The 20222-nt window shown below is 41.3% G+C and overlaps 1 protein-coding gene across 45 annotated transcripts in view; it reads right to left on the reverse strand.

Moving 5' to 3' along the window:
* Positions 1-20222, reverse strand: part of PTPRD (protein tyrosine phosphatase receptor type D) — a 1647138-nt gene that overhangs the window by 499674 nt on the left and 1127242 nt on the right. The window contains exon 1 of one of the 45 annotated variants that reach the window (XM_074953337.1): positions 2429-2517. The exons of the other annotated variants lie outside the window; for them this stretch is intronic. The gene's annotated coding sequence lies outside the window, so the exon portion shown is untranslated. Of the gene's footprint in view, positions 1-2428; positions 2518-20222 lie in introns of those variants that run through there. 45 annotated transcript variants of the gene reach the window in all.

A 20222-nucleotide genomic window follows, 5' to 3' on the forward strand; every position in this document is an offset into this window, starting at 1 on the left:
CTAGAGCAGTTTATACAGGCCCCTAGTGGTTTAGCACACACAGCACCAGATGAAGGGGGATTCCTACTCTTTAGCTTGGGTAGTTTTAGTCTCTGCATTATTCTGGTTTAGAAATGAAGGGTGACCTTAAAATGAAAGCTGAATTACTGATTTAAAATACTAAACAATTCATTTCTAAATACAACCCCAGAGCTGTTTTCACAAACCTCCTCAGAAAATTAAATGCTGTATGTTTTACCATTTCCCATTCAGTGCACTGGCACAACTAATATTTGAGTTACATAACAGCCACAACAGAATGTTTAATTTATAGCACTTTTTATTATTCATTAAAAAGTAATATGACTGCTAATACTAAAAGCAGATTTTAAAACACAGACCCTGACATCTAGAAGCTCAGAGATGCAGTTTTCCTTTTGAAACGCCATTCCTGACAGCTTGGCATAGCACACATAAACCACAATGAATTTCTTAGTGCCTTCTTAGAGCAGAAGTCTACTACTTAGCCAAAGCTCTCAGTACTTAAAGTGGATATACACAAGCTATACATCATTTCAGCATTGAGAGAAACCTAAATATATTCCACCATACCACCACAAGTGACAACTAAGATTGGAAAGTAAAAAGTATCCAATGAAATCCCTCTCCATGTCTGTGTAAAAGCTACACCATCTAGTTCTTTGAAAATCCCATGCCGACACATTATAGCTTTTAGCTATTTTAACTGGACAAAATTTGACAGCTGAATTTATGAAACTGACCAGTTTGTCAATTTCACACTTCAAAAAATACAATAATAGCTGATCTCATGAGAGTGAATTTAAGAAAACTGTCACGAAATTGCTAGCTATGGTGAGATGCAAGTACATACATTTATTTTGGGGGACAAGGGAGAATTTTATTTTGTTCAGAGTTGCTCTAGTCAGTAACAATGAACAATAAAGCTTTGTTCTTTCCCAACCCACTAGAAATTATGTAATACAATATATTCTAAACCATATTTACATAAAGAATAGAAAGTAGTAAATATTCTAAACCTTTTTAGACACCAAGGAACACAAAATATTTTAGAGCTGTGTTTCTTCACCTCTGTATCAAGATTCAAAGTAAAAGTCTTGATGTTACAGAAGTTGCCTGTGTTTGTGCAGAAGGTAGGGAGCAGGCAATTGGCAAAAGGGTCACAAGATAGTCTCAACTTTCTATGTGAATTCTAAGTTTAAATACTCGAGAGAATAGAAACATAAAATAAACATATCCACTCACCGTAACTAGGAAATTCCAAAGCAAATCAGTATCTAAGGTCTCATATGAAATGTTGCACAGTCTCCAGCGGATATTGAATGAACAGAAAAACATAAAACCTTTGCTGCTCTGTGGCGAGGTGAACAAAATGGTCCTCTTTATATACATAAAAGCTTCAATTTTAAATTGTGTGTCTATATGGGGAAAAGGTGAGAAGAAATACACACCTTTCTATGTGGTGGTACATTGTACAAAGGCCAGTCAGGAGAATGTATACTCATCACACAACAGTCTCAAATAACAAGGAGAAACAGAAATGTGCTTATTGAAAGGTGTCTGGAAAAGGAAAAGTGATGATGGCTTGGGCGGGGGTGACAGTTTTAAGGAAAAAATATCCCCCGCCCCATAATGTAGCACTTAGAACTGAATAAAGAAAACAGATCTTGTATTTATACGTCAAGGTAGGCTACATTAAAAGAGGGGAAAGTCCCTGCTTACAACACAATATTAATTTTAAGAGGGAGATCGTAAAATAAGTTTTCTGCACAAATGTGAGAATTCCATTATAACCCTACAGAAAGCTGAGGGTCTGCACTGTTTCGGTTTCTTTACAGTGGTTTCAAAAAAGGACCTTTTTAAAAAAAAAACAAAAAAAACTTCTTATCACCATGAACAATCATCTGCAATTGCCACAGAGGAAAAGAGAGAACTGATCTGATTCCAGTGTGAAAAAGGTCTCCAAACAAGTCCTCCCACACCTTGAATGGCAGCCACTTTCCCTTTGATTGCTGCTAGTTCTCCTTCTCCCCACTAGTTCAAATACAAAAAAAATGCTATCATTAATAACAACTCACCCCTCTTTACAATACACGCAACATGAATCCCCCCCTTCCCCCACACGCACAGTAGGAATTCAGTGGAAATGTCTACTCTGGTCACTAGTCAATCCCCCTCCCCCCCTTTACACACTTACACACACAACTCCTCTCTTCATTTCCCTTCTCAGCCCGTGGTTCGAGATTAAAACCCAGGAGAAAGCAGAGGCGAGTGGTCTGGCCAGGGCTAGGGGCAGCCTGTTTAACGCCCGGGGGAGGGGGGGAGGGGGGGAGTGCTGAGTACGGTGCCCCCCACACACGCACCGATGGAGCGGCAGAGGGGGAGCAATGGGGCAGCGGAGGGGAATTACCTGGTCATGCTGGCTCCCCCAGTCCCAGCAGCAGCCGCCGCCGCCTGCCCGCCCGCCCGCCACCACCAGCGCTTCCCTCCGCCGCCGCCGCCGCCACCTCCTCTCGCTGGGCTCCGGGGCGGCCAATTTAATCCAAGCCAAGCAGCAGGAGCCCGCGGGTCGTGGCTGCCCGGCGCTGGTGCGTGGCTCTCACGGTCCAACGCCGGGAAGTGGGGGAGAGTCGGCGGGAGTCCGGAGATGCAGCAGCCAGGGGCAGCCCGCTCCCCCAGCCGCTCTCTGCCCGGCTCCGTTCTGCTCCTGCTTCTGCCGGCTGCGGCTGCCGCTGCTCCCGGGCGCTCGCTCTGGTCCCCAGCTTCTGCTCCGCTTCCTCCTCCTCTTCTCTTCCCCCCGCTTCGCCTTGTAGCGGAGTCTGTGGCTACAAATAGCTGGGTCGCCCACCCGCCTCCCCCCTGTGCTCCAAACAAAGTGCAGCGCAAACCGGCGGGAGGCAAGAGGCAATTCCCTTTCTCGGGGGGCGGGGGGCAAAGGCAGGGGGAAATAGCCACTAGCAGGAACAGTGCCCCTGCCCCGCCGCCCCTGGGAGTAACGGGGGGAGGGCGGGAGTGAGGAGGAGTAAAGTGGTGGAGGTGCCTCCCTCTCGCTTTGTTTTGGTGGGGTTTTTTTATTATTATTTTTAAATCCTCGTAGGCTGCGTGGATCACAGGATCCGTATGGCCCCAAGTGCTGGGGGGAGCCTGTTGCAGAGCGGTGCGGGAGCGGGTGCGGGAGCGGAGACGGGCTTGAGAGAGGGAGAAGCACTGAGCCAGCAGTCTCTCCCTGGACCACTGACTGACTGAGGACATAGGAAAGAAGAGAGAGACACACACGGGGGGCGGGGGGTGAGATGGGGGAAGGAGGAGGGGGGAAGTCGGTGACGTCACTCCCAGGGATCTAGCTAGCTGTACCAGTCCAGCCCAGAGAAGATCTTGTCTTGTACACGCACACAGACACACACACACACACTTGTTTCCAGCACTGTGTAAAGGGGGTGCCTGTCAGAGGGATGCACACACTGAAACACGGAAGTCTGAGATTATGGGCATCTCAAATATGCCCCCCTCTGTCTCCTTCCCCCCTTCACAGTCTCTCGCTCACAAACACACCACTAAATAGACTACCTCCCTGTGAGTATGTGATAACTGTCCCTATCCAAAAACTTTGTAAATCTAGTATATTTCAGTGGAATTTAAAGAGTTAACTTCTGTTCCAGTTCACACCCTATACAATCCAATGAAATCAATAGAGTTGCAAGCACTGTAACTCAGGCAGAATTTGTCCTTGAAGGCATATAAATCATCATTATCAAACATTTGCATATACTTCCATAGGTTTACATTGCACTTTATTTTCTTTGTAAAGACGCAGGGCCAAAGTCCATGTTCATTTACAGCCCATGCAACTTCAGTGAAATCTATGGAGTTGAATGTAAGTCACTATAAAGTTTGGCTTAAAGTCCCTGCTTTTTTTCTTCCTGGAGGCCCCAGTCATTTGGAGAGGAAGTTCTTCCTTACCTCCCAGGGACTCTGTGAGGATAAATACATTAAAGACTGGGAGGCACTCACATACTATGGTGATGGGAGCCATGTAATTGCCTCAGATAGATTGGTCCTGCAAACACTTATGCTCATGAGTTCTCCCATTGAGTTATACTGAAATTGGGTCATTATATTTAGTTTTGTTTCATAATATTTGATTTTACTTTGGAAATGTATTGCTGCCCAGCTTTAAGTCTACTCCTGAGAGAAGGAAGATTACTTTGTTCCTCCCCAACTCCTATCCTCTTTTTGACATACATCCAATTGTGCCATGCAAAATGATCCCAAGATCAGTTTTATACTTAAAAGAGCACTGCATCTTTCAAAATGCCAAAGGATTTTAATAATTGCATTATGAATAATTGCACTATGGAAAGGCGTCAATATCTGGAATGTGGCATGCCTGACCATTTTTTCATCCTGTTGAATGAAATTGAGACTATTTCTGTTGAACAATAAAAAGTTGAGTGGAAAGCTGTCAGGACACCGGATCATTATATTAAAACCTGGAATATCTATTTAGTTATTTCAAAGCAAGCATAGAGTCTTGGGGTGCATGGGGGCTGCGTTGTGGTGGGGTTTTAATTTTTGTTTGCATTCCATAACCACACACACATATTTATATCTATATATTTTATAAATATAAATATGTATGTATGGTTATGGAATGCAAACAAAAATTAAAACCCCACCACAACGCAGCCCCCATGCACCCCAAGACTCTATGCTTCCTTTGAAATAACTAAATAGATAGTCCAGATTTTAATATAGTGATCCGGTGTCCTGACAGTTTTCACCATTTGTCTCAGTACTCTTCATGCTAAGATCCTGGAATGACACAGAAGAATTGGTCAGTAATCCAGCATCCCTGATACATTCTGACACCACCATCACAATTTAGATCTGAGTTTTGAGACTTTATTTAACTTTTTCCACAAAATTTGGAGTTATAATCATCTTGATATGGCTCCTCCCTCTGTTCTTCTTGTCAGCATGGTGGTATGAATAAGAAATAAATCTGTTTCCTTCTATATAAACCACTAAAGTGAGGCCTACGTAGTGAATTTAATTTCTCAGATTTCTGATTTAAGAATAATGCTGGATGTATATGTAATATGTAAAGAGCAGAGGGAGAAATGATGCTGCATGAAGTGAAACAGTATGAAAAACTCTGTGTCTACCCAAGGATGAATCAGCACTTTGTTATCATCAACTTAAGTGCTACAATAATGATAGCAGAAATATACATACATATATACGTGTGTGTGTGTATATATATTTCTGCTGTAATGTTAAACCTATTGTTTCTATTCCACTGATATATTATTGCCCCCAAAAGTTATAGCTTTCAGGATGCATAATTCAAAATATCACAAGTTAACACAATGTGGGAATAGTATTATTTTACAAAATATATTAAGAAGTTCAAGTACAATGTTCTACTAGTTTTTGTTTGTGCAGTTTATTGCCAAGATTGTGATAATACATAACTGTAATGCTAGCACAATACTGAACTGGAAGAACATTTCAAAAATATATTAACTTTGAAATATTTCTTATAAAAATATTGAACAAACTGAAAGTGCTGTACTACCAGGTACAAAGATACTGAATTAAGCTAATTACTCAGGATATGAATCTATAAACAAACTTTTTAGTGTGGGGAGTATCTCTTGCTTCTGTTTGTATAATTAAAAATATCTATACACACATATAAACACACACACACACACACACTTCTTCCATTGTTAAAAAATAAGAGTTTAAATTCTGCTCACCTAAACCACACAAGTAGTCCCATTGCCTTCACCGACACCTCACATGAGTAAGCGGGGAGAGACAGAGAGCTTTCCTCTTGGCTGCCACCATTTAGGGCCTGATTCCACATTTTTTACTCAGGACAAAACTCCCAATGACTTCTGTTAGAATTTTGCCTGAGTAAGATGTGCAGGACCAGTCCTTAATGTTTTCACGTTGCAATCTCATGCAGTTCAAACATTAAATAGTACTGTATTATATTAGAGATTAATACTACAGAGTGTTATTTTCCCTTTGGCTCTTGTGTCTAAGACTGTGGCATGCAGTGGTGACAAATGGGCATTCCCACTAAACTCTTTAGTACAGTGGGATGTTCCATTAACAGTTGGAACCATCTCAATCAAAGTGGAACACTGGGTCACTTCAGGAGAAGAGCAAGCGGGGGCACAAAGGATACTCTGTAATTGCCTCCCCCATTTTTTTGTTGCAGGCATTGTGATAGCCGTATATTACAATTATTTTTATAATTACTATACGACAAGCTGTCAGATGAAATCTAACAGGTGATTTGTCACAAAGCTCCATTAACGTATACATTAGGCATTGGATTACCAAATGATTAGGGGAAGTATTTCTGAGTTGCTGCACTGATACTTGAAAAAATTCCCATTTATAAGCCACAAGTCTTTGTGATCTCCCAGTGAATATTAAAGATAATAAAATACTACTAGGCAAATAAATACATGAGTTGTCAGTAAACAAAAAAATACATTCAACTAACACACCTTGGATATGCATGTCTTTTAAGTGCTAATTTGGTATCTCAGCAGACTTAGTGGGTTTATCTTTATCTTTCAAACTTCCATGAGTCCTATAAATCTTTCTTTGGTAGTTAAAGACAGAGATGTCTAGAGAAGAATGTGATTCCAAGTACAGTTATTTTTTATTATTATTTTTGCCTGGTTCACTATTTTTATCTTAGCTCTTTGTGCTAAAGAAATAAAAAAAATTGAAAAGAGTAAGAAGTCTACAGGAAACTAGTAATTAATCACACGATACATGAAAATCTACAGGGACTTGAGGTTGATGAAGCAAGATCAGTTTTATTAGACGGCGCTAGAATATGTGCCACAAACTGGAAATAAACAAGAGTATATGCAATGAAAGCTGTAAATAAGATTTTTGGACAGCAGAGATAGCTTTGTCTTCTACCACTGGAGAATGTCAGAAGTAATGAAAACTCTGCTGAACAATTTCAAAAAAGAATATATTTGGAGTGGAAAATGCAATGGGGAAGGGTATAGTTTTATTTAGATTTTTTTGCAGTAGGTCAATGGTGAAATTGGCTTTAAATTCAGAAAAGATACTACCACATACAAAATATTATTTGACTTCTTGAGGTAGGAATGTAAATCCTGTGCTTGTAGGAGAGATTGCACCCTCAAATTACAGTAACAGACAACAACAGAAGAGAGTATGCGCAGATTATCATAAATCATTTCTAAATTCAACTAAGGTGAAGATATGCTCCCAAAAAAGAAAAAGGGGGCATACCTCCAACTTATTTTTTTAAACTACCAGCTGACTTCTGAATTAATGTACTTTAAAATCCAGAAAACAAAAAAAGAAATGGGTGAGTATAGAAACTTAAATATAAGCCTACATCATTAATGGGACTTTAGTGTCCTTTATCGGAGTTCAGATGTCTAAATCTTATGGAACTAGACAAGATAGTTTCTTTTTATATAATTTCTTTTATATAAAGTTTCATAAAGCACTTTACAGAAAGTCTAATCATACCGTGAACTAAAGATAGATGGAGGGTTTTAAGGTGAGTTTGAAGATGGGGTAGTTACTCCAAGACTCAGTATTTTGTGAGCAGGGTAATGGGGGAAGAGAGAATTCCAGAAAACTGGTGCAGTACAAGAGAAAACCGTTCTCCACTGCAGAGATCCAAATGGAGAGGATAACAGAGAAATTAAGACTGGACATATAGTGAGTGGGAGAAGGAATAAATATATGTGTATAGTTAAAGATAGGGTTATGCAAATTAACCAGAAATTGACCCAGATCATAACCCCAATTCTGAACATTCTCCCTGACAAACTTTGAGGAAATTCAGATCACCATCTGGATCTAAAATTCACACTGGCCTTTATCATTGCAATGAGCTGAACCGAAACCTAGATGTGAATATACCCAAACTTAGGGAAAGTTCAAATACAGCACTTGATCTGAACTTTACAGCTTGTTCCCAGCTCAAAAGTTGCTATAATGGGGGGGGGGGGGGTAGGGGGGGGAGAGGAGGGAATGAAAACAAAATCTAGGAAACTAAATTTAAAGCAGGAAATAAATTACACAGTATCAGGTAAGATGCAGTGTCAACCTTAGCTTTGATTCTTGACCTTTTGAGTGATACTTTGCCTCAGGTTGAGCACTTATTTTCCAGTTTAATTTCATTGTGCATGTTACAAAGGGTGGGAAAGTGGGATGGCTTGTTAAAATCCAGAAGAGATGTTTTTACCTAGATTGTCCTTTCGGTAGTTCCTCCCAGTGTGCCCTTTCAGGCTGACTGCTGAAGCCTCACCCCTCAGGGTCATGGAGGAAAGACCTGTGCATGAAGAGGCTATACACAGAATAAGGCCCAGGCATCTGTAGTTTTGTAGATTACCTCCTGTCACTAGAAGGTAGCCTTTTTTCCCTTTTCATAGTATAACAAACCAGTGCATGAAATGGACATAAAGATCAACTTTAGGCACAATTTATTAGGCACATTCAGAACAGCTGAAGGCATTGTAGCAACACTGTGCTGCTACAGAGAGAATCCAGGATTATTTCCGTATCTCAGTCGCTTCCTTCTTGAGCCTGGGAGTGCTGTGGAAGCAGCCTGCATGGTCTCTTAGAAGAAGGGATACTTCTCCATTCCTCTCCAGTGACCCTCCCACAGATACAGACACAGACACAAACCAGAAGGAGCAATGTCTACGTACCTGCCCATGAGGTGTGCTGTGATATGGAACCCTTGAGGGTGGAATGGGAGGGAGCAAAGGAAGGGATATAGGAGGAAATTTCTCCCTTATCTTTAAGGGACACAGATCCATTTTTAAGTCAATAACACCACAGACAAATGTTAAATCTTTGCAATATCTTAAAGGTTTTTCTTCAAAGGTGCATGTGGTTTTGTTTACTTACATGAAGAACATGAGATTTACAATAGGTTATGGAGTCTCTGACTCCCTTGTCACTGTTTTTAATCCCACTAAAAATGGCTTATGTTTGGAGATTGTTGTTATCTCGATGGGGATAAATTAGCGATCACATTCCAATTCCTAGTGGACAAGTGTCCATATTGCGAAAATGGCCATCATAGTTGGCACTCATGTTGGCAGTCCCAGTAAAGGGCCAATGGCTGAACAGAAGACTGAATTACTCTCAAATTCCTAGAGGTGGCCCCTCCCATGCATGACAAAAAAAATGGTGGTCCAACCCAGAGAAAATGAACAACTGATTAGTTTATAGTGCTGTTATCTTGGTCTTGAGGACAATCTTATTCAATATTTTTTATTAATGACCTTGGCACAAAAAATAGGTGTGCGCTAATGAAATTTGCTGATGTTACAAATTTTGGAGGCATTGTCAATACAGAGGAGGATAGGAACAGTACACAGGAAGATCTGAATGACCTTGAAGACTGGGGTGACAGACATAGGCTGAAATTCAATGATACAAAGTTCAAGGTCATTCACTTAGGGTCTAATACTAAGAATTTCTGCTACAAGCTGGGGGCTCCTCAGCTGGAAGTGACAGAGGAGGGAAGAGACCTGGGTGTGTGGGTCAATCACAGGATGATTATGAGCCACCAATGTGATGGGGCTGTGAAAAAGGCAAATTTGAACCTAGCATGTATTAGGCAAGGCATTACAATACAGATAGAAAAGTATTAATGTAGGACTTCATCTGGAATATTGTGTACAATTCTGGTTACCCATGTTCAAGATAGATGAATTTAAACTGGTATAGGTCCAGTGGAGAGCTGCTAGGATGATCTTGGAAATGAAGGGCCTATCTTCAGAGAGGAGAGTGGAAGAACTTGTCTATTTTATTCTAGCAAGAAAGGCTGAGATGGGAGATTGTTCTCTATAAATACATTAAGGGGGCAAATACCAGGGAGGGAGAAGAGCTATATAAGCTAATGCAGAGGTTCTCAAACTGTGAGTTCCACTCAGGTGGTCCGCAGATAGTTCCTTCCAAGGTGCACACCTGGGCAGCTGCACATGAGAGAATGAAGGGCCACCCACCTAATTAGTGGAGCTGCGCAGGCATGGCTCCACTAATTAGGTGCCTGGACCCTAGAGAAGATGCACATGTAAGGTGAGGTGGTGGCCTTGGGGAGAATAGGGACTAGGTAGGAGGGGTAAGTGGGGTGAATTTGGGACGTGGAGGGCTGCGGCGGCCAGAGAAAGAGGCGACTTTCCCCAGCTCCAGGGCTGCGGCTGCTGGGGAGAGATGGCCCTCCTTCCCAGCCTCAGCTCTGTGGTTGCTGTGGTGGGGGAGAGACCACCGTCCTTCCCAGCCCCAACTCAGGGGCTGCCACGGCAGGGGAGAGAGAGCACATCGATCACATTAGAAAGGTAAGACTACTGATATTAAAATGAGTTGTGTGCTTTTATTTGTAGATCAAAAAAGTTAATTATTATTAATTTTTTTTGAAATAGCAATTTTATCCACAGCGCTTTACAATAGTTAGCTAACGGTACAAACAACACTTGGAAAGATCATTAAGTGGTCCGCCGAGACACTCGGCAATTTTCAAGTGGTCCGAGGAAAAAAAAGTTTGAGAACCACTGAGCGAAAGGACAATGATAGCACAAGCACAAATGGATATAAACTGGCAATGAAAAAATAGATTTTTGAGAGCAGAAGGAACTTTCTACACCACCATCTAGACTGACCTCCTTCATGCCACAGGCCACTGAATTTCAACATAGGCTAAATATGATCACCTGTACTGCACTGTTTCTATAACTTTCCTAGCATTTCAACCTATTTTTCCTTTTTTAACACCCATGTTATACTGTCCATTCAAGTCCATTGCACATTCACTTTGTTACTTGTGTGGTTTGTAAACTATGCACTATCATGTCCTTTTAAGAGTGTCTATGTATTTTGGACAGAACAAGAGGTATTAAACAAAACCACATTAGCAAAACAAATCTGCTCACCACACAACTTTTGCTAATCATTTTCATTCTCAGCAATTCAATTAAAACAGAAATCAGGACCACAAGAATAAGCAATGTGTTAGCCAAAAAAGTATTCAAGAAAACAGGAATGAAAAGATTAAATCTGTTTCATTGAATCCAAATTATTAGCAAGACTTTGGTGCCAAATCCCTTACGTTACAATGTTGAAAAAGCATTCTCCTATATTAAACTAGTTCTGTGAGGGAAATCATGTATTAGTCATAGTTTTTCAATTGGAGGATTTATTTTTCAACAAGGGAAACAACTTCTCAGAGTTCTGTTAACACAAAACCATTCATCGTAAACCAGAGCAGATGTCTTTTTAGGACAGAGCTACAGTTCAAACTAATTCCATATGAGGTTTTTGTACATGCTAGAGCTACAGGAAATTTTTGAGTTGATGGAAATAAAACACCTCAAGAGCTTGCACTTGAAAACTTTTGGCATTTGCTTGGTTGACTCCCTCTTCATGGTGATATTGAAGGCATCTCCCACTGTGGCACAAAGGTCCTGATAAGTGAAGTCATTTTACCCCAAAAGTGTGAACGTGATGTGTGCAAAGACATTCCTCTGCAGTGTTGCAAGATTATCCTCTTCAATGCAACTCATAGATTAATTGATTCCAAACCCAGAGGGGACCATTGTGATCATCTAGTCCAGAGGTGGGCAAACTACGGCCCGCCCATCCTGCCCGGCCCCTGAGCTCTTGGCTGGGGAGACTAGCCCCCGGCCCTTCCCCTGCTATCCTCCCTCCCCCACAGCCTCAGCTCACTGCGCCGCCAGAGCTCTGGCCCGCCGCTCTTGACAGGCAGCGCGGCAGTGTGGCTGGCTCTGGCATGGTAAGGGGGCGGGGAGTGGGGTACCCTGGGGGGCAGGGAGCAGGGGGCAGTTGGACGGGGCACAGGTTTGGAGGCAGCGGTCAGGGAACAGGGGGGCTGGATTGGCATGGGAGTCCCAGGGGGCCTGTCAGGAGGTAGGGGTGTGGATAGGGGTCGGGGCAGTCAGGGGAAAGGGCGAAGGGCAGGTTGGATAGGGGGTGGGTTCCCGGGGGGGGTGGTTAGGGGCGGGGGTCTCAGGAGCGGACAGTTAGGGGACAAGGAGCAGGGAGGGGTTGGATGGGTCAGGGTTCTGAGGGGGGCAGTCAGGGGGCGGGAAGTGGGAGGGGGCTGATAGGGGCGGGAGCCAGGCTGTTTGGGGAGGCACAGCCTTCCCTTCCCGGCCCTCCATATAGTTTTGCAACCCCGATGTGGCCCTCAGGCCTAAAAGTTTGCCCACCCCGATCTAGTCTGACCTCCTGTACAACACAGGCCATAGAAGTTCCCCAGAATAATTCGCAGAGTAGATCTTGATTTAAAAATTGTCAGTGATGGAGAATCCACCATGACTCTCAGTAAATTGTTCAATGGTTAATTACTCTCACTGTTAAAAATTTACACCATATTTCCAGTCTGAATTTGTCTTGTTTCCACTTGCAGCCATTGAATCATGTTATACCTTTCTCTACTAGACTGAAGAGCAGGGCATGTTTTCCAATCCTTTAACCATTCTCACAGCTCTTCTCTGAATCCTCTCCAATTCATCAAGATCTTTCTTGAATTGTGCACATGTGAACCAGACACAGTATTCTTGCAGCAGTCACCACCAGGGCCAAATCGAGGTAAAGTAACCTCTCTGTTCCTGCTCAAGATTCCCCTGATTATGCATCCAAGGATTGAATTAGCCCTTTTGGCCACACCATTCCATTGGGAGCTCATGTTCAGCTGATTATCCACCACAACCCCTGAATCGCTTATAGATTGCATACCAGGACCAAGTCTTCCATTCTGTAAGTATGGCCTAGGTTCTTTGTTAGTAGATGTATATATGTCCATTTAACCATATTAAAATTGTTTGCTTGTGCCCAGATTACCAAGTGATCCAGATTATTTTTTAATCTGTGACCTGCTTTCTTCATTATTTACCACTCCCCCAATATTTGTGTCATCTTCAATTTTTATCAGTGACTATTTTATTTTTTCTACCAGGTCATTAATAAAAATAGCATAGGACCAAGAATCAATCTCTGTAGGACCCTACTAAAATCACATCCTATCTGTTATCCAGTTTTTAATCCATTTAACATGTGCCATACTAATTTTATATCTTTCTAGATTTTTAATCAGAATGTCATGCAGTACCAAGACAAATGCCTTACAGAAGTCCAAGACTATTACATCAACACTACTACCTTTATTAACCAAACTTGTAAGCTCATCACAAAAAAGATATCAAGTTAGTTTGACATGATCTCTTTTCCATAAATCCATGTTGTTTGGCATTAATTCTATTACTGTCCTTTAATTCTTTATTAATCGAGTCAAATATCAGACAATCCAGTATCTGGCGCAGGACTGATATCACATTGGTAGACCGATAATTACCCTGGTCATCCCTTTTTAAATATTGGCACAACATTAGCTTTCTTTCAGACTGCTGGAACTTCCCCAGCATTCTCAGACTTCTTGAAAATCAACACTAACAGTCCAGCAAGCTACTCAGTCATGTCTTTTAAAACTTGTGAATGCAAGTTAGCCAGACCTACTAATTTAAGAGTCTAGCTTTAGCGGTTGCTATTTAACATCCTCCTGAGATACCAGTAGAATGGAGAAAGTGTTATCATATTACATGATAGTATTTTTTCCCCCAAATACAGAACAGAAATATTTAATTGAGCATGCCTGCCTTTTCTGTTTCTATTATTGTTGATAATTCTGACATTTCCATCTAGTAAGGACCAGTACCATTGTTAAGATTCTTTTTCTTCTTAATATACCTTAAAAACCCCTCCTTATTGTCCTTAACCCTGCTGGTTTTAGATTTCATCTTGTGTCCATTTACTTCCCTTATCAATTTTCTACAGTTCCAAGCTTCTGACCTATATTCATTATGATCAAATTCCCCTTTCTTCCAACCTTCTAACCAAGTTGGGTTTTTTTAACCAATATGGCCTTCTTCCTCAATTGTGGCTCTTCATGCAGCTAGTAAAGTGTTCTTATACAATTCCCAATTATCATTTATATTTTTCTAATTAAATTCTTCCTCCCAACTGATTTGGCTCACAATTGTTTTCAGCTTTGTGAAACTGACCCTTCAACAGTATATATATATATTACCGATCTGGACTTTATTCAGTTTCTACATTTTAAATGTGATCAAGTCATGATCACTAGTAACTAAGCTATCATTAATTTTTAGTTTTGTGATTAGTTCCTCTTTATCCATCAAGATGAGGTTTAATACAGAATTCCCCTGTGTTGCATGCAACAACTGAAGGAAATTTTATCAATAATATTTAGAAATTTTAGTACTGTTAGCAGGAGACCTTCTGCATATGTCACTCAAAGTCCCCCATGATCACAAACACACAGCTTTTTCCCCCTATGCATTATAAATAGGGGCATAAGGTGCTAGTCATCCTGTTCCCGAATGTGATTTGGTCTGTAGCAAACACCAACCAATACCCCATCTTGTGCTTTATTTGTTAGTATATTGATCATAAGCATTGAACATCATTTTATTTTAAATTGTTTTGGAAACAGGTAATGCCATCTATAAGTTCCAACAAACAGGTTCCAACATAAGTTGCTCTCTTCCCATTTCACTTTAAAAAAAAAGACACACACACGCACACACAAACACACTTACTTGTTTGGCCTCCTCTTCCTATAGTGCAGTTTGGACTGGCTCTTGTCTTATGTGGCAGCAGTGTTCAGACAGGTACTGAGTTTACAAACTCCAACAAAATCTGCATCTCCCGTCTTTCCCCTACAGTCTTCCCCATAGAATCACAGAAATGTAAGACTGGAAGGGACCTCGATAGGTTATCTAAGTCCAGTGCTCTCCACTGAGACTGGAATAAGTATTATCTAGACCATCACTGTTTGGTTTAACCTGTTCTTAGAAACCTCCAGTGACAGAGATTCCACAACCTCCCTATGTAATTTGTTCCAATGCCTAACTGTTCTTACCATTGGAAAAATTTCCTAATGTCTAACCTACATCTCCCTTGCTGCAATTTAAGCCCATTACTTCTTGTCCTGTGCTCCGTGGTTAGGAAGAACAATTTGTCACTCTCCCATTTATAAAAACCTTTTACTTACTTGAAGTCTGTTATGTCCCTACTCAGTCTTCTCTTCTCCAAACTAAACAAACCCCAGTTTTTTTCAATCTTTCCTTGTAGGTTATGTTTTCTAAACCTTCAGTCTTTTTTGTTGCTCTCCTCTGTATGGTCTCCAATTTGTCCTCATGTTTCCCAATGTGTGGTATAATACTCCAGTTGAGGCCTTATCAGTGCTGAGCAGAGTGGAAGAATTACTTCTCATGTCTTGCTTATTGTCCTTATTCCCCTTTTAATAGACAGGTGCTATATTTGCCCTTTCCCAGTCTTCTAGAATCTCTCCCATCCTCCATGAGTTCTCAAAGAGAATTGCGAATGGCTCAGAGAACTGTTCAGCAAGTTCTTTAAGGGTATGTCTACACTGCAATAAAACACCTGGGGCTGGCCCATGTCAGCAGACTTGGGCTCATTGCACTTGGTCTGTGAGGATATAAAATTACAGTGTAGACATTCGGGCTCAGGCTGAAGCCCAGACTCTGAGACCCCACAAGGGGGGAAGGTGCTAGCGCCCAGGTTCCAGCACGATCTCAAAAGTCTACACTGCAATTTTACAGCCCTGCAGCCTGAGTCAGATGACATTGGCCAGCAACAGGTGTTTTATTGCAGTGGGGATGTACCCTAACTATTCTAGGATGTATTTCATCAGGTCGTGCTGACTTTAAGACATCTAACTTATCTAAGCAATTCTTAACTTGTTCTTTTCCCTATTTTAGTCCCATTTACACTGCTGCATTTTCTGTTATTATCTTTTCCTCCTCATTAAGTAACGAGCCTGCCCTGTCCTGCTTCTAATGCATTTGTAAAATGTTTTCTTGTTACTCCTTATGTCCCTAGCTAGTTTAGTCTCATTTTGTGCCTTTCTAATTTTGTCCCTACATGCTTGTGTTTTTTTATATTCATCCTTCATAATAAACTGACCTAGTTTCCACTTTTTCTATGATTCATTTTTGAGTTTCAGGTCACTGAAGATCTCCTGGTTAAACTAGGGTGGTCTCTTACCATTCCTTCATATCTTTCCAATGCACTGGAGTAGTTTGTTCTTGTGCCTTTAATAATGTCTCTAAAAAAACCTGACAACTGTCTTCAATTCTTTTTTTCCCTTAGACTTGCTTCCCAAAGGATCTTACCTATCAGTTCTCTGAGTTTGCTAAGTTTGAAGTCCATTGCCTTTATTCTACTGTTTTCTGTTCTATCATTCCTTAGAATCATGAACTCTATCATTTCATGATCACCTTCACCTAAGCTGCCTTCCACCTTCAGATTCTCAAACAGTTCCTCCCAATTTGTAAGAATCAAATCTAGAGCAGCCACTCCTGCTACCTTCTGAAATAAAAAGTTGTTTCCAATGCATTCCAAGAACCTGTTTCATAATCTGTGCCTGGCTATATAATGTTCCCAACAGGTGTCTGTGTAGTTGAAGTCCCCTATCATCACCAAGACCTCTGACATCTTCTGAGACTCACCTACTTTCTACAACCTCTCCAGTGTTTTCCTCCTCTCCCACAAGCCATTTCTCTCGATTCCTCCCCACAAAGTGCTCTCCTCCCCACAAACCCTTGTCTCTCTTCTCCAAAAACTCCCACAATTACCCCGTCTCTCTTTTCTGTTTCTCCAAACTCACCTCATTCTCTCCCTCTCATCTCCCCAAACTTCTTATTTTCTCTTCCTCACACTGCCTCTTGTCCCAGCTTTTACTATCTTCAAAATCCTTCCACCTTTCATCTCCAATAGCCATACCTCCTTTTTTGCCTGTCTCTGTTAAGGAAAGGGAGAAGAGAAGATGTTGCCACAGCCAGTGCAGTTCTTTCATGTCCCAGGCAGGTTCTTCCTGGTCTGCAGACCCTCAGAACCAATAGGTGAGGGGCTGAGCCAGGAAACACAGCTGCTTGCCCAGCAGTGTACGTACCAGGACCTGCAGTAAAAGCTCCCTCCTGGTTATTATATCCAACAGCTAAGTAGTTGATGATAGCAATGCTAAGCGCCTCTACACAATGCCCCTCCTCCACAGCCAGCCAAAATTCAGATGGGGAAAGTAAAGCAGGTCTCAGAAACAGTGTGCTAGTGTGCACCCATTCCCTGCAGCAGCACATCTCTGTTGCTGTTACAGTCTTGTTCTCTAGTACCTCAGCCTTCAGTAAAAAAAAGCAAGTTTTTCAATATTGTGATTGAGAAGAAAGTCTCAGAAATGTGAATCGACTGTAACCAATGCAGAGATGTCTAAGCGAATCTGTAGGTTGCCTAAAATAATAGTTCCAAGAGGTGTAAAATACCCCATTGACATCCGTGAGGGATTAATTTAGAATCTAGGGATGTTAATTTAAACATTAACAATTCATAGATTTATAGGTTCACAGGTTTCAGGGCCAGAAGGGACCGTTGTGATCATCTCGTCTGACCTGCTGCATTACACAGCCAGTAGAACTTCGCCAAAATAATTCCTAGACCGCATCTTTGAGAAAAGTACAAAATCTCGATTTTAAAATTTCCAGTGATCCACCACAATGTTTGAAAAATTGTTCAAATGGTTAATTATACTCACTATTAAAAATTTGTGCTTTATTTCTAGTCTGATTGTATCTAACTTCAACTTCCAGCCATTGGACTGTATTTCCTTCTTTGACAGGGTGACTGGCCTAGTGGATGGGAGGAATCAATAGACGTGATATATTGTGATTTTAGTAAGGGTTTTGACACAGTCCCAGATGACATTCTCATAAGCAAACTAGATGTGGTCTAGATCTAGAAGAAATTACTATAAAATGGGTGCATAACTGATTGAAAGACTGTACTCAAAGAGTACTTATCAATGGCTCACTGTCAAACTGGGAGGGCATATCTAGTGGGGTCCTGCAGGAATCAGTCCTGGCCCTGGTATGATTCCATATTTTCATTAATGACTTGGATAATAGAGTAGAGAGTACGCTTATGAAATTTGCAGTTAATACCAAGCTGGAATGGGCTGCAAGCACTGTGGAGGGCAGGATTAAAATTCAAAATGACCTGGGTACATTGGAGAATTGGTCTGAATTCAACAAGATTAAATTCAGTAAAGATAAGCGCAAAGTACTTCATTTAGGAAGGAAAAAATCAAATGTGCAATTAGAAAATGGGGAATAACTGGCTACATTATAGTACCACTGAAAAGGATCTGGGGATTATACTGGATTGAAAATTGAATATGAGTCAACAATGTGATGCAGTTGCAAAAAAGACTAATATCATTCTGGAGTGTATTAACAGGAGTGTTGTATGTAAGATATGAGGTAATTCTCCCACTCTATTCGGCACTAGTGAGGCCTCAGCTGGAGTACTGTGTCCAGTTCTGGACACCATGCTTTTAGGAAAGATGTGGATAAATTGGAGAGAGTCAAGAGGAAAGCAATAAAAATGATAAAAGGTTTGACAACCTGACCTATGAGGAAAGGTTTGAAAGACTGGGTATGTTTAGTCTTGAGAAAGAAAACGGAGCGGGGACCTGATAACAGTCTTCAAATATGTTAAGGATTATTATAAAGAGGACTGTGGTCAATTGTTCTCCATGTCCATTGAAGGTAAAACAAGAAGTAATGGGTTTAATCTGAAGCAAGGCAGATTTAGGTTAGATATTAGAGTGGTGGTGGTGGTGGGGGAACTGTCTAACTATAAGAGTAGTTAAATTCTGGAATAGGCTTTCAAGGGAGAATGTGGAGTCTCCATCATTGGAGGTTTTCAGAACAGGTTGGATGAATGCCTTTCAGGGATTGAATAGGTGTACTTGGTCCTGCCTCAGTGTAGGAGAATGGACTTGATGACCTCTCAAGGTCCATTCCACTCCTACATTTCTATGATTCTGAGATTCTTTTGTCTGCTAGAGTGAAGAGCCCATTATTAAATATCTGTTCCCCATGTAGGTACTTACAAACTGACCAAGTCACCCCTCATTCTTCTCTTCATTAAGCTGACTAAATTGAGCTCTTTGAGTCTATCACCATAAGGCATGTTTTCTAATTCTTTAATCATTCTTGTGGCTCTTCTTTGAAATGACTCCAATTGATCAACATCCCTCTTAAACTGTGGGCACCAGAACTGGACATAGTATTCTAGTAGCAGTCACAATAGTGCCATATACAGTGGCAAGATAAACCTCTCAACTTCTAGTAGAGATTCCCCTGGTTAAGCATCCCAGAATAATGTTAACCATTTTGGCCACAGCATCATACTAGGAGCTCATGTTCAGCTGATTATGCATCACAACTCCCAAATCTTTTTCATAGTCACTGCTTCCCATGATAGAGTCCACACCACCATCCCGTAAGTATGGCCTACATTCTTTGTTCCTAGATGTATACATCTGCATTTAGCCATATTAAAATGCATATTGTTTGCTTGCACACGGCTTACCATGCAACAAGAATTCCTCGAGTCAGAATGGGTGATGGGCAGGGTAGAGTACACAATTTATTTTAAGTGACATTGTGAATGAGGTCTCATTGCTGTGTCAGCAAGTGCATGGTGTGTGCAAGATACCACCATCTTTTTCTTTTTTTAACCCAACAAGGTGGAACCAAGCTCAGAGAGCATAGCGGAGCCCATGGGCATACTGAAGCCCCAGCAAGGGGCACCCAAACTCAAGCAGCCCGATGAAGCTCAGACAGCATGTACAATCATATTTTAAACATCTGCATAATCTACAATGAGCAACATCTCATTCTGATGAGTCCTTTGCAGAGTTTATTTTATGGATTTAGCTTGGAAGAGTACCACCATCGTTCCCCCGCCCCCATCTGAAAAAGGCATTGTTATTTAGCCAAATTAAGGTGTGTGTGTGTGTGGGGGGGGTGGTGGTGGTGGTGGTAATGTCCTCCTTGTAATTATGCCCTGAGTATGTGCTGAAAATTACTGAGTGCCATCAACTTATTATTACTGACCTCGGCACAAAACGTGGGAGTGTGCTAATAAAGTTTGCGGATGATACAAAGCTGGGAGGTATTGCCAATTTAGAGAAGGACCGGGAAATCATACAGGAAGATTTGGATGACCTTGTAAACTGGAATAATAGTAATAGGATGCAATTTAATAGTGAG

The sequence above is a fragment of the Natator depressus genome, chromosome 5 (genome assembly GCF_965152275.1).
Source record: "Natator depressus isolate rNatDep1 chromosome 5, rNatDep2.hap1, whole genome shotgun sequence".
NCBI classification, from domain to species: domain Eukaryota; kingdom Metazoa; phylum Chordata; order Testudines; family Cheloniidae; genus Natator; species Natator depressus.